The sequence below is a fragment of the Euprymna scolopes genome, chromosome 46 (assembly GCF_053919585.1).
Source record: "Euprymna scolopes isolate OS-2025 chromosome 46, ASM5391958v1, whole genome shotgun sequence".
In the NCBI taxonomy this organism is placed as follows: Eukaryota; Metazoa; Mollusca; class Cephalopoda; order Sepiida; family Sepiolidae; genus Euprymna; species Euprymna scolopes.
The window spans coordinates 128,694,009-128,706,508 of NC_136527.1; the positions used below are offsets into that span (position 1 = coordinate 128,694,009).

The 12,500-nt window shown below is 60.6% G+C and overlaps 2 non-coding genes and 1 pseudogene across 2 annotated transcripts in view; all 3 read left to right on the plus strand.

Annotated features, from left to right (window-relative positions):
- Nucleotides 1-5,438: 5,438 nt before the first annotated feature.
- On the plus strand, nt 5,439-7,809 carry LOC145272006 (small subunit ribosomal RNA; annotated as a pseudogene).
- Nucleotides 7,810-8,207: 398 nt separating this feature from the next.
- Nucleotides 8,208-8,365, plus strand: LOC145271480 (5.8S ribosomal RNA). Its single transcript, XR_013865894.1, has one exon. It is a non-coding gene; the product is annotated as a 5.8S ribosomal RNA (ribosomal RNA).
- A 593-nt stretch (nt 8,366-8,958) lies between these two features.
- LOC145272017 (large subunit ribosomal RNA) overlaps nt 8,959-12,500 on the plus strand; it is a 5,725-nt gene continuing 2,183 nt past the window's right edge. The window contains exon 1 of the ribosomal RNA XR_013866137.1: nt 8,959-12,500. This exon is cut by the window's right edge and continues 2,183 nt beyond it. This is a non-coding gene — a ribosomal RNA (large subunit ribosomal RNA).

The following is a 12,500-nucleotide window of genomic DNA, read 5'->3' on the forward strand; positions in this document are numbered from 1 at the left end:
GTCGGTGTGCGGGCCTCCAGAGCTCGATAAAGTAGTGGTGTCGCTAGCGGTCGAGAAGGCACTTTTCGACGCCTACTGCCACCCCCACATGGCGGTAGGCGCAAAACTGGAAAATCGCCGACCAGAAATGTCGCTTCGTATAATCGACGTTTTTTTTGACCACCATTTTCAGGTGTCGGAGGTGGGTCTGGACGAATACCAACACCATTTCTGGGGTTTCACAACCGCCCGGCTTCTCCGACATATGTTGGAAAGGAGTAGCGATCGAGCGAAGGGGGCTGTCGGTAGGCGGCCGCGGGTTGCATGTGTGCCCGGGACAGCACCCCCATCCAACTAAGGGGTGTCCCCCGGGGGCCAGGGGGACCTCGTCCAGGTCGGCCGGGCGCTTCCAGACGCCTACCGACACCGGTCAGGTCGGCGAGGCTCCCGGCGGCCCCGAGCGGGACCACAGGTTGCGGAAGGCGTCCAAGTGAGCGGCGGCGACGCCAGGAGGCCCCCGGGGTCGACTCCGCGGCCCCCGGGTCGGTGTGCGGGCCTCCAGAGCTCGATAAAGTAGTGGTGTCGCTAGCGGTCGAGAAGGCACTTTTCGACGCCTACTGCCACCCCCACATGGCGGTAGGCGCAAAACTGGAAAATCGCCGACCAGAAATGTCGCTTCGTATAATCGACGTTTTTTTTGACCACCATTTTCAGGTGTCGGAGGTGGGTCTGGACGAATACCAACACCATTTCTGGGGTTTCACAACCGCCCGGCTTCTCCGACATATGTTGGAAAGGAGTAGCGATCGAGCGAAGGGGGCTGTCGGTAGGCGGCCGCGGGTTGCATGTGTGCCCGGGACAGCACCCCCATCCAACTAAGGGGTGTCCCCGGGGGCCAGGGGGACCTCGTCCAGGTCGGCCGGGCGCTTCCAGACGCCTACCGACACCGGTCAGGTCGGCGAGGCTCCCGGCGGCCCCGAGCGGGACCACAGGTTGCGGAAGGCGTCCAAGTGAGCGGCGGCGACGCCAGGAGGCCCCCGGGGTCGACTCCGCGGCCCCCGGGTCGGTGTGCGGGCCTCCAGAGCTCGATAAAGTAGTGGTGTCGCTAGCGGTCGAGAAGGCACTTTTCGACGCCTACTGCCACCCCCACATGGCGGTAGGCGCAAAACTGGAAAATCGCCGACCAGAAATGTCGCTTCGTATAATCGACGTTTTTTTTTGACCACCATTTTCAGGTGTCGGAGGTGGGTCTGGACGAATACCAACACCATTTCTGGGGTTTCACAACCGCCCGGCTTCTCCGACATATGTTGGAAAGGAGTAGCGATCGAGCGAAGGGGGCTGTCGGTAGGCGGCCGCGGGTTGCATGTGTGCCCGGGACAGCACCCCCATCCAACTAAGGGGTGTCCCCCGGGGGCCAGGGGGACCTCGTCCAGGTCGGCCGGGCGCTTCCAGACGCCTACCGACACCGGTCAGGTCGGCGAGGCTCCCGGCGGCCCCGAGCGGGACCACAGGTTGCGGAAGGCGTCCAAGTGAGCGGCGGCGACGCCAGGAGGCCCCCGGGGTCGACTCCGCGGCCCCGGGTCGGTGTGCGGGCCTCCAGAGCTCGATAAAGTAGTGGTGTCGCTAGCGGTCGAGAAGGCACTTTTCGACGCCTACTGCCACCCCCACATGGCGGTAGGCGCAAAACTGGAAAATCGCCGACCAGAAATGTCGCTTCGTATAATCGACGTTTTTTTTGACCACCATTTTCAGGTGTCGGAGGTGGGTCTGGACGAATACCAACACCATTTCTGGGGTTTCACAACCGCCCGGCTTCTCCGACATATGTTGGAAAGGAGTAGCGATCGAGCGAAGGGGGCTGTCGGTAGGCGGCCGCGGGTTGCATGTGTGCCCGGGACAGCACCCCCATCCAACTAAGGGGTGTCCCCCGGGGGCCAGGGGGACCTCGTCCAGGTCGGCCGGGCGCTTCCAGACGCCTACCGACACCGGTCAGGTCGGCGAGGCTCCCGGCGGCCCCGAGCGGGACCACAGGTTGCGGAAGGCGTCCAAGTGAGCGGCGGCGACGCCAGGAGGCCCCCGGGGTCGACTCCGCGGCCCCCGGGTCGGTGTGCGGGCCTCCAGAGCTCGATAAAGTAGTGGTGTCGCTAGCGGTCGAGAAGGCACTTTTCGACGCCTACTGCCACCCCCACATGGCGGTAGGCGCAAAACTGGAAAATCGCCGACCAGAAATGTCGCTTCGTATAATCGACGTTTTTTTTGACCACCATTTTCAGGTGTCGGAGGTGGGTCTGGACGAATACCAACACCATTTCTGGGGTTTCACAACCGCCCGGCTTCTCCGACATATGTTGGAAAGGAGTAGCGATCGAGCGAAGGGGGCTGTCGGTAGGCGGCCGCGGGTTGCATGTGTGCCCGGGACAGCACCCCCATCCAACTAAGGGGTGTCCCCCGGGGGCCAGGGGGACCTCGTCCAGGTCGGCCGGGCGCTTCCAGACGCCTACCGACACCGGTCAGGTCGGCGAGGCTCCCGGCGGCCCCGAGCGGGACCACAGGTTGCGGAAGGCGTCCAAGTGAGCGGCGGCGACGCCAGGAGGCCCCCGGGGTCGACTCCGCGGCCCCCGGGTCGGTGTGCGCCTCCAGAGCTCGATAAAGTATGGTGTCGCTAGCGGTCGAGAAGGCACTTTTCGACGCCTACTGCCACCCCCACATGGCGGTAGGTGTAAAATCGGAATAGACCGGACCAGGAATGTCGAGGGGGAAAAAAATGACAAAGTCCTGGTGTGCCTAGGCGTCGAGAAGGCACTTTGCGACGCCTACCGACATCCCCATGTGGCAGTAGGCGTAAAACTGGAAAATCGCCGACCAGAAATGTCGCTCGTATAATCGACGTTTTTTTGACCACCATTTTCAGGTGTCGGAGGTGGGTCTGGACGAATACCAACACCATTTCTGGGGTTTTCCAGTTTTGAAAGTTTTATAAAACATGTTCGGTAGGAAGCACACTTTGGTGTGTCGGTTCGTCGGAGCCAGCGACTCTTTGCCTCGTGGTGGTCCGGAACGTCTCTACGGGCTTGTCGCAAAGGCGTCAGAAAGTGGCATCTCCGCCGCCTAGGGCTGTCACCGTTATCGCTGTCGCCGCGCTCCAACTTGTTTTGATCCGCCGCCTCGTTCCTGCCAACCGTGCGCCCGCTCATCGTCGTTAGGTTATAATACGTGGTACGTGTGTGTGCTTCTCGTGGACCTAGGGCTGCTCGACGTGTCGAACGATATGTTGGAACAACTAACGGCTCCTTTTCCTGGTTCCATAGTCGTCGTGGTACCCGCGTCGTCAGCCATATCTATGTCCACCATGTTTAGCCGATACGTTTGCTGCAGCTTCTGCTTCCGCCTCAGCGTTCGCCGCTCTCAGCCGCCGCTGTTGTTGCTGCCGTTCTGCCATTCAACCACTACCTGCGAATCTTTCGATGATCGGCCGAACGACCCATCGCTGTGCGACCGATAAATCCTCGGATTAGGGAGAAACGCCGCCGCTCTCTGCCGCCGTCGAACGGAAAAACGTACATTGTAACGAACGAACGAACGAACGAACGAATTAACGAACGAGCGAACAAACAAACAAAAATAGCCGCGGGGGATGCACTATGTAGATCCTGATCCCCTTGTAACCATACGTACGTTGTTCGATGCTCTCCCGTCCTGGAAGTCGCCGCAGCAAACAGGAGGATGAGCAGCAGCAGGCGCCGCCGCCGTAACCGCCGCCTGCCTGCCGCCTCCTACTCCTGTCAGCGTCCGATCTCACAGCCGTGTGAACGTTCGCTGACACCCGATTTCTTTCCGTCTGGCAAAACCTTGGACGTCCCGCTCGCGGTACACGTGCTGCAGCGACTTCTCGTCCGACAACGCATAAGCGTCGACGTCTGCCGCCGCATCTTCTGATACGTGGACGGTGATAGCGCTAGTCCCTTCTTGCGCCACCTCCACCTTTGTTAGCGCCAAAGAAGATCGATCGAGCAGTCGTGGTCGCAGTCGATTAACCCGTTTTCACCGTCCGCAGTTCCCAAGCCGCCGATCAAGTCGTTGCTCTTCTTGTTCGTTCTTCCCATACCGTCGATTTGCACGGCTGCCGGATGAGCCATCCTCTGTCCGGCGAAGCGCTCACGTCAGTGATCGATACTTGCACCGACAGTCCTCCCGCTCGCGACTCGGTGCTCGAATCGGACTCGTTCGTTTTTATCTCGATGCGATTGTGAAAAGGGGGACCGGTCGTCAATGTCGTGTGTGTCGACGATGTTGTTCGCCCGGTCCGCCGCGTTGTTGTCGTTTTTTTTTTTTTTTTTTTTTTCCCCTAACGTTCGCCGTCGCACGGACGAAAGGGTGAGAAAAAAAAAAAAAAGCTCGAAAAAGCCGCCCAAAAAAATCGGACCGAGGAGCCGCTTGCGAGAACGCGCATGTGCACGTTGTCTTCCTCGTTTTCCGAGCACGAACACGACGCCGGTCGGTCGGTCGGTCGACGAAGGCGACGACGAAGGTGACGGGAAAATTTACGCCGCCGCTGCCCTGGTCCAGCTCCTCCCCGATGACGGCTGTGATGTTGACGTTGACGTTGGCGACGACGACGACGACGACGGAGACGACGACGACGACGAGACGGCATCGATGGCGACCACGATGACGACGACCTCGACGAGTTCAGTCTGCACCTTGACCTCCGATGTCCGTGTGCACTGCCGTCGTGCTGTTTGTCGTTTGTCGTATGTATCGCTGTCAAGGGTGCCGTTGTCGTTGTTGTTGTCGACGTTGTTGCTTGCTCTCTCGTCTCGGTCGGTTGGTACGTTGATGACGACGACGACGACGAAGACGACGACGACGACGACGAGACGGCATCGATGGCGACCACGATGACGACGACCTCGACGATTCCAGTCTGCACCTTGACCTCCGATGTCCGTGTGCACTGCCGTCGTGCTGTTTGTCGTTTGTCGTATGTATCGCTGTCAAGGGTGCCGTTGTCGATGTTGTTGTTGTCGACGCTGTCGTCTGTTCTCTCTTCTCGGCCGGCTGTGACGTGGACGTTGACGACGACGACGACGAGACGGAATCGATGGCGACCACGATGACGACGACCTCGGCGAGTTCAGTCTGCACCTTGACCCTCGATGTCCGTGTGCACTGCCGTCGTGCTGCTTGTCGTTTGTCGTATGTATCGCTGTCAAGGGTGCCGTTGTCGTTGTTGTTGTCGACGTTGGTCGCTTTCGTTCTTTGAGTCTCGGTCTCGGTCCAAGTCAGGGGAGAAACAAAAAAGAGGCCATCAGCGCGGGCAGCGCGCTTCTTCTGACGGCGAACCCCCTCGAAAAAATAAATAAACACGTGCCCGTCGTTGTAGTTGTCTGTCTTATGTCGGTCGGTCGGTCGGTCGGTCTGTCGTTCTGTCGAAACAAAGTCCCAAATTCCAACGATACCTGGTTGATCCTGCCAGTAGTCATATGCTTGTCTCAAAGCTTAAGCCATGCAAGTGTAAGTTCACGCCACGCATTAGAACGGGCGAAACCGCGAATGGCTCAGGAACCGGACCTAATCCTCGGGACCGTATTCCTCCTCGGAGGCGATGGATAACTGTGGCAATTCTAGAGCTAATACATGTGACACAGGCCGCGATCGGTCGGCGCGCCGTCGTCGCCACGCCTCGCGCGCTGGCACCCGCGTCGGCCGTTCCGGGTCGCGGCGCTACATATTAGACTGAGACCGATGCGCGTCATTCCGTCCTCCCGTCGTCGGCGTTCCCGCTCGCGGGTCCGTTCGGTGGCGGGGCTCATAGGGCGGCGCGCTCCGCTTTGGTGACTCTGGATAACTCACTGGTCGATCGCACGAGCTTTCACGCCCGGCGACGGGTCTCTCGAGGGTCCGCCCTATCAACTGTCGACGGTCGGTTAAGTGCCTACCGTGGTTACTACGGGTAACGGGGAATCGGGGTTCGATTCCGGAGAGGGAGCATGCGAAACGGCTACCACATCCAAGGAAGGCAGCAGGCGCGCAAATTACCCACTCCCGGCACGGGGAGGTAGTGACGAAAAATAACGACGCGGGACTCTGTCGAGGCCCCGCGATCGGAATGAGTACACTTCAAATCCGTTAACGAGGACCAACCGGAGGGCAAGTCTGGTGCCAGCAGCCGCGGTAATTCCAGCTCCGGTAGCGTATATTAAAGTTGTTGCGGTTAAAAAGCTCGTAGTCCGAACTCGGGTTCGTGGTCGCGCAAGCGGCCCCGGGGCGGCGGCGCCATCGTCCGTCGTTGACTTTGGTCGTCCGTTCGCATTCCCGGCCCTTTCCGCCGGTGTCAACCGCTAGCATACCCGCCACGCGGTCCTGCCGGCGAGGTGGACGAGGAGGTCGTGATCGGGATCCGGGAAAAAAAAAACAAGTGGTCGTCGGTTCGGTTCCGGGAGTAGTCTAACGGGGGGGTGCTACGTGTGTGTGTTTGGGTGCGTTCATTCGCATCCCCGCACTCTGACCCCCGCGCTTCTCTCCCTCTCCCTTTCCGCGCGTTCCTCTTTTTTTTTGAACCCCCCGGTCCGCTCCGAGTCCCTGCTTCGTGTCTTGTCTGCGCGCGTGTTGCGGTCGGCGGTTTCTCCTCCAAGGGTGCTCTTAACCGAGTGTCCGCGGCGGCCGGTACGTTCACTTTGAAAAAATTAGAGTGCTCAGAGCGGGCTGTTCAAGCTTGCATACGATAAGCATGGAATGATGGAAGAGGGCCTCGTCTACGTCTGTCGGTCTCCGTCTACGGCGAGGCAATGATCGAAGGGAGCGGTCGGGGCCACTCGTATTGCGACGTTAGAGGTGAAATTCTTGGATCGTCGCAAGACGAACTGCAGCGATGGCGTGTGGCAAGCACGTTTTCCTCGATCAAGAGCGAAAGTCGGAGGTTCGAAGACGATCAGATACCGTCGTAGTTCCGACCGTAAACGATGCCGACCGGCGATCCGCCGGCGTTCGCTTCCATGACCCGGCGGGTAGCCTGCGGGAAACCAGAGTTCGGTTCCGGGGGGAGTATGGTTGCAAAGCTGAAACTTAAAGGAATTGACGGAAGGGCACCACCAGGAGTGGAGCCTGCGGCTTAATTTGACTCAACACGGGAAAACTCACCCGGTCCGGACACCGGTAGGATTGACAGATCGATAGCTCTTTCTCGATTCGGTGGGTGGTGGTGCATGGCCGTTCTTAGTTGGTGGAGCGATCCGTCTGGTTGATTCCGATAACGAACGAGACTCCGGCCTGCTAACTAGTGCGCCGATGTCAGTGATTTTTACGGCGGGCTCGGCGTCCTCCGTGGCGCTCGGGTCCGGGTCGGTTTTCTCACGCACTTCTTAGAGGGACGGGTGGCAGAAAGCCACACGAGGCGGAGCGATAACAGGTCTGTGATGCCCTTAGATGTCCGGGGCCGCACGCGCGCTACACTGGAGGTATCAGCGGGGACTTCGCCCCGGCCCGAGAGGGTTGGGAAACCTCTGAACCACCTCCCGTGATAGGGATCGGGGCCTGTAACCAACCCCGTGAACGAGGAATTCCCGGTAGGCGCGGGTCAACAGCCCGCGTCGATCACGTCCCTGCCCTTTGTACACACCGCCCGTCGCTACTACCGATCGAACGGTCCGGTGAGGTCCTCGGATCTGGCCGACGACGCCGCCGGGCAGTGCGCGACGTGTCCGTCACGACACTCGTGCATCTACGCCTCGGCGTTCGATGCCTGGAGAAGACGACCGAACCCGATCGTTTAGAGGAAGTAAAAGTCGTAACAAGGTTTCCGTAGGTGAACCTGCGGAAGGATCATTACCGTTTTCCCGTTCGAGACTGGTTTGTTGTTTTCCGGCCTACCTCCTCTGTCTGTCGGCGTCAACGCCTCGAATGCGCGCAAACAAACCTATAAAAGGCGGAGCGAGAGATAGATTTGTGGTGACGCGGAGGTTTTTAAAGCCCCAGCTCTTCTTGCTTGCTTCCGCGTCTTACCACCTGTTTGTTTTTTCGCCCACCGCAAGTGATGGCCGCTTCTTCTTTGCCTTGTCGCCGCTTTATCGTTTTTTTTGTTTTTTTGCAGCCGCTGTGCCACCGCCGCTAGCTAAAAAAACAAACTACTCGCGACATTGCAATGCCGTCACGCCTCCTCGCACAGACCTCCTCGCACACTACTAAATCTATATAAACAAAAACTAATATAAAAAAACCAAGTGCTGAACCCTGGACGGGGGATCACTCGGCTCGTCCGTCGATGAAGAGCGCGGCCAGCCGCGATAACTGATGCGAATTGCAGGACTCAGTGAACATCGACACCTCGAACGCACATTGCGGCCCCGAGATCCCTTGTCTCGGGGCCACGTCCGGTCGAGAGGCGGAACGTTACATGTCTTTCTCCGTTAACGAAACGACATCTTGCCGTCCCCGTGCCCGCCCGGTCCTCGGCACGGTGGTAACCGGGACGTCGCAGGAGCGAGTGACGAGGGGGAAGAAAAATAAAAAAAGAATTGACTCCTTTCAATGTCTTTTTTTTTTTTAAAACCCTCTCCGGCCTCCTCCTTCGTCTCCCGCTGGCAGACCGCGGAGTCTTTTCCCTTTTCGACCGCGTGAAGAAACACTGTGGAGGAGGAGCAGGAGGAGTCTGTCCGAAAGCAGCCGAAGGGAGACCAAAAAAAAAGTACCGACCTAACCGACTGCCGACGTAAGCGCCGCCTGCTCGTCTCGCTCTCTGCCTCATGAAGGTGTCTCTCAGCGACGCCTCGAGCAGCGCGACGAGCACGGCCGTCGCACCGTAAAAAGGTGGCCGCGTCGTAGGCAACGCAAAGTCGGATGGGGAGGACCCACGCTTTTTTTTAATTGTTGGCTTCTTCATTTTCGGTCGGACGGGCGCTATATCGGCCAGCCGTCGTCACACGGAGGGTACCGATCGAGATTCCTCTCCTCCAAACACCACACTCTACTAAAAACCGCCGCCCTCGGCTCGGACGAGACGACCCGCTGAACTTAAGCATATCGCTAAGCGGAGGAAAAGAAACCAACCGGGATTCCCTTAGTAACGGCGAGTGAACCGGGAGAAGCCCAACGCCGAATCCCGTCGCAAGTTAAAGGCTTCGGGACGTGTGGCGCATGGGTCGAAGGCAGCCGTTCGTTTTCGTCTCGCATAGTTCGGAGTTCCCTCGATCGGGGCCGCCCGCGGCGGGTGCCAGGCCCATTCGGTGCGGACGGCGAGCGACGGCCTTCGATCCGAGAGTCGGGTTGCTTGGGAACGCAGCCCAAATCGGGTGGTAAGCTCCATCCAAGGCTAAATACCGGGACGAGTCCGATAGTCGACAAGTACCGTGAGGGAAAGTTGAAAAGAACTTTGGAGAGAGAGTTCAAGAGAACGTGAAACCGCCCAGGGGTAAACGGGTGGGACCGCTCACCGCGATCGCGGGGGGACTCAGTCCGGTGCTGCCTAGGCTCGAGCCCAAACTCGATGTGTGTTCTTGAAAGAGAGGCCGTCGCGGCACAGGTCGTCGTTCGTCGTGTCCGCGGGGGACTCGTTCCCCGCGGTTCCAGCTTTTGTGCCCGCGTCGCCGACGAAGGAGACGGGCCGCGTGGATAGCGGGAAGGGAAACGTGGTGACGACCGCGGCGTCGGTAGGTGGCTGCGTCGGTTGGCTGCGACGGAGGGGACTCGTCCTCTCGATCGCTGCTGCCGCCGGGCCCTAACCCGCCGCATCCGTCGCCGCCGCTTCTTCTTTCCTCCTGCTCCCTCCGCGCGCGACTCCGCTGCACCCGTCCCCTTCATCATCGCTCGGCGTAATCATGGCGCGGGCGCTTCGGCGCGACCTCCGCGCGGCCGGCACCGGACGCACTTCCCCTCCGGTCCGTCGTCGCGACCCGTTCCCGGCGTGCAGGTCGAACACGCGGGTTTTTTTCCGTAGGCGGCAGGCGTTTCATCACCCTGAAAACCCCCGTCTTCCCACCTTGTGAAGTCGGGGGCCACCGGCCGTCGGGCCCGCGAACGTAACTGCCCCTTTCTGCCGGGAACGGAGGAAATCTGACACGATCCGTTACACGTGGCGAGCCGGTCCGTTTTGATCCCGCCGGAAGTCGCGTGCGGGCGACGCACTCTGTGTGTCGCTCCTTAGGCGCCCCACCGTCTCGGGCGCGTGCGCGATGAGAGGCGGGATAGGACTGGCGCGGCCTCGCCGTCACGCACCTCGCCGACGTTTCGGGTTCTTGTCGGGGGCAACCCCGCCCGCGCCCGTTTCCGTTTCCGGAGAGGTCGCTCGGCGACGCTTTTTTACTCGAGCCGCCCGCCACCCCGGGTCAGCGACGTGCATCGGCAACCCACCCGACCCGTCTTGAAACACGGACCGAGGAGTCCTGGCCGTTCGCGAGTCGTAGGGGCCACCTCTGACTAACCCCGAAGGCGAAGCGAAAGCGAGAGAGCGTGTAGGAGGGCGTCGATCGGGAGAGGTGTCGTGGCAAAGTCGTCCGGGGGTCGTCGGGGGGTGTCGTCGGTCTCGTGCCGTCGTCTTCTCCTCGCCTCACCCGCCTCCGAGCCGTGCCCGATCCCGCCGGCGCGGCGTTTTCGGCCTTCCGCCGTCGCTGCTGCGGTGCCCGCAACTTTTCCTTTTTTCTCTCTTCCCGAGAGAGATAGGAGAGGGAAGGCTCGTGGCTGACGTGCGGTTGTTTTTCCCTCCTCCCCGAGAGGGGACCGGCGCATCATCCAAAAAGGGGAATTGCCGGGCGCCAGCTTCCATATCCTCCTTCCGCCCATCGGTGAGATCCCGCGGCTTGAACTAGTCCTATTTTGTCGTCGAGTTTAGGCGCTGCGCGCGGGCGCATCACCCCCGGGTCGGTTTCCCCTTTTTCCGAGTACGACTCGGCCGACTCTGGCGTAGCGAGCGACCAGGGACCCGAAAGATGGCGATCCACGCCCGGTCGGGATGAAGCCAGAGGAAACTCTGGTGGAAGTCCGAAGCGCCTCTGACGTGCAAATCGATCGTCGGAACCGGGTGTAGGGGCGAAAGACCAATCGAGCCGTCTAGTAGCTGGTTCCCTCCGAAGTTTCCCTCAGGATAGCTGGCGCTCGATCGTCGCAATTCCATCCGGTAAAGCGAACGATTGGAGGCCCCGGGGCCGTTCACGGCCTCGACCTACTCTCGAACTCGGAACGGGTGGAACGGGCCGACTCTCCCGAACGACGGAGCCGACCCATCCGGCCGCCGCCGCCAGCACGCTTCGCTGGGCGGTTGGTCACCTCGAATGCGAGTGCCAAGTGGGCCACTTTTGGTAAGCAGAACTGGCGCTGTGGGATGAACCAAACGTCCGGCTAAGGTGCCTAACGCGACGCCCATGAGATCCCCGAAAGGGTGTCGGTCGATATAGACAGCAGGACGGTGGCCACGGAAGTCGGAATCCGCTAAGGAGTGTGTAACAACTCACCTGCCGAATCGACCGGCCCCGAAAATGGATGGCGCTGGAGCGACGGACCGATGCCGGACCGTCGCGGCGAGGAGCGATGAACTTTCGCGCCGAAACGATGCCGCGACGAGTAGGAGGGCGCCGCGGCGAGCACGGAAGCCTAGGGCGCGAGCCCGGGTGGAGCCGACCGCGGGTGCAGATCTCGGTGGTAGTAGCAAATATTCGAACGAGAACCTTCGAAGACCGAAGTGGAGAAGGGTTCCGTGCCAACGGCGGTCGAGCACGGGTCAGTCGGTCCTAAGACGCGGGCGAAAGTCTTCCCGAAAGGCGCCGGATCCGTTATGAAAGGTGAAAGGAAAGCGAATCGAATCGAATCGAATCAAAAGCCCAAACAAAAAAAAAGCGGCCGGCCTCCCGTCGAAAGGGAATCGGGTTAATATTCCCGAACCCGGACTCGGAGAGGGCCCGGGGGTGGCGACGCTGTCGGCAGCGATGTCGGCGGCGCCCGTCGCTTCCCGGGCGAAACCGCGGTGACGCAAGCGAGCCCGGAGACGTCGCCGGGAGCCCCGGGAAGAGTTCTCTCTTCTTCGTAAAGGACCATGTCCGTGGAATCGGCTCGTCCGGAGATACGGAAAAGGTACCTGTAGAGCGCCGCGGCTCGGGCGGCGTCCGGTGCGCTTTCGGCGGCCCTGGAAAATCCGGGTCCGGTTTTCGCAGCTCTCGAGTCGGTCCGTACCCACCATCCGCAGCAGGTCTCCAAGGTGTACAGCCTCTCGTCGATGGCATCAATGTAGGTAAGGGAAGTCGGCAAAATGGATCCGTACCTTCGGAAGAAGGATTGGCTCCGAGGACCGGGTCGGTCGGGCCGTGCCCGCGCGAAGCGAGGAACCGGTACGGGGCTGTAGCGTTCGCTCCGTTCGCGCTTTGCGGCGAAGGCATAGGGGCCGCGGCGGTCCGTTGTGCGGCGGCGTGTTCCGGTCAAGCGGTCGCGGTCAAGCGAGCGTGTGTTGCGGGTCGGAGAGCGATACGGGTGGGAGTCCGCCGTCGGGCGGCAGGAGTGTGGCGTCGACCAAAAACGGCGGGGGACCGTCGGCGGGG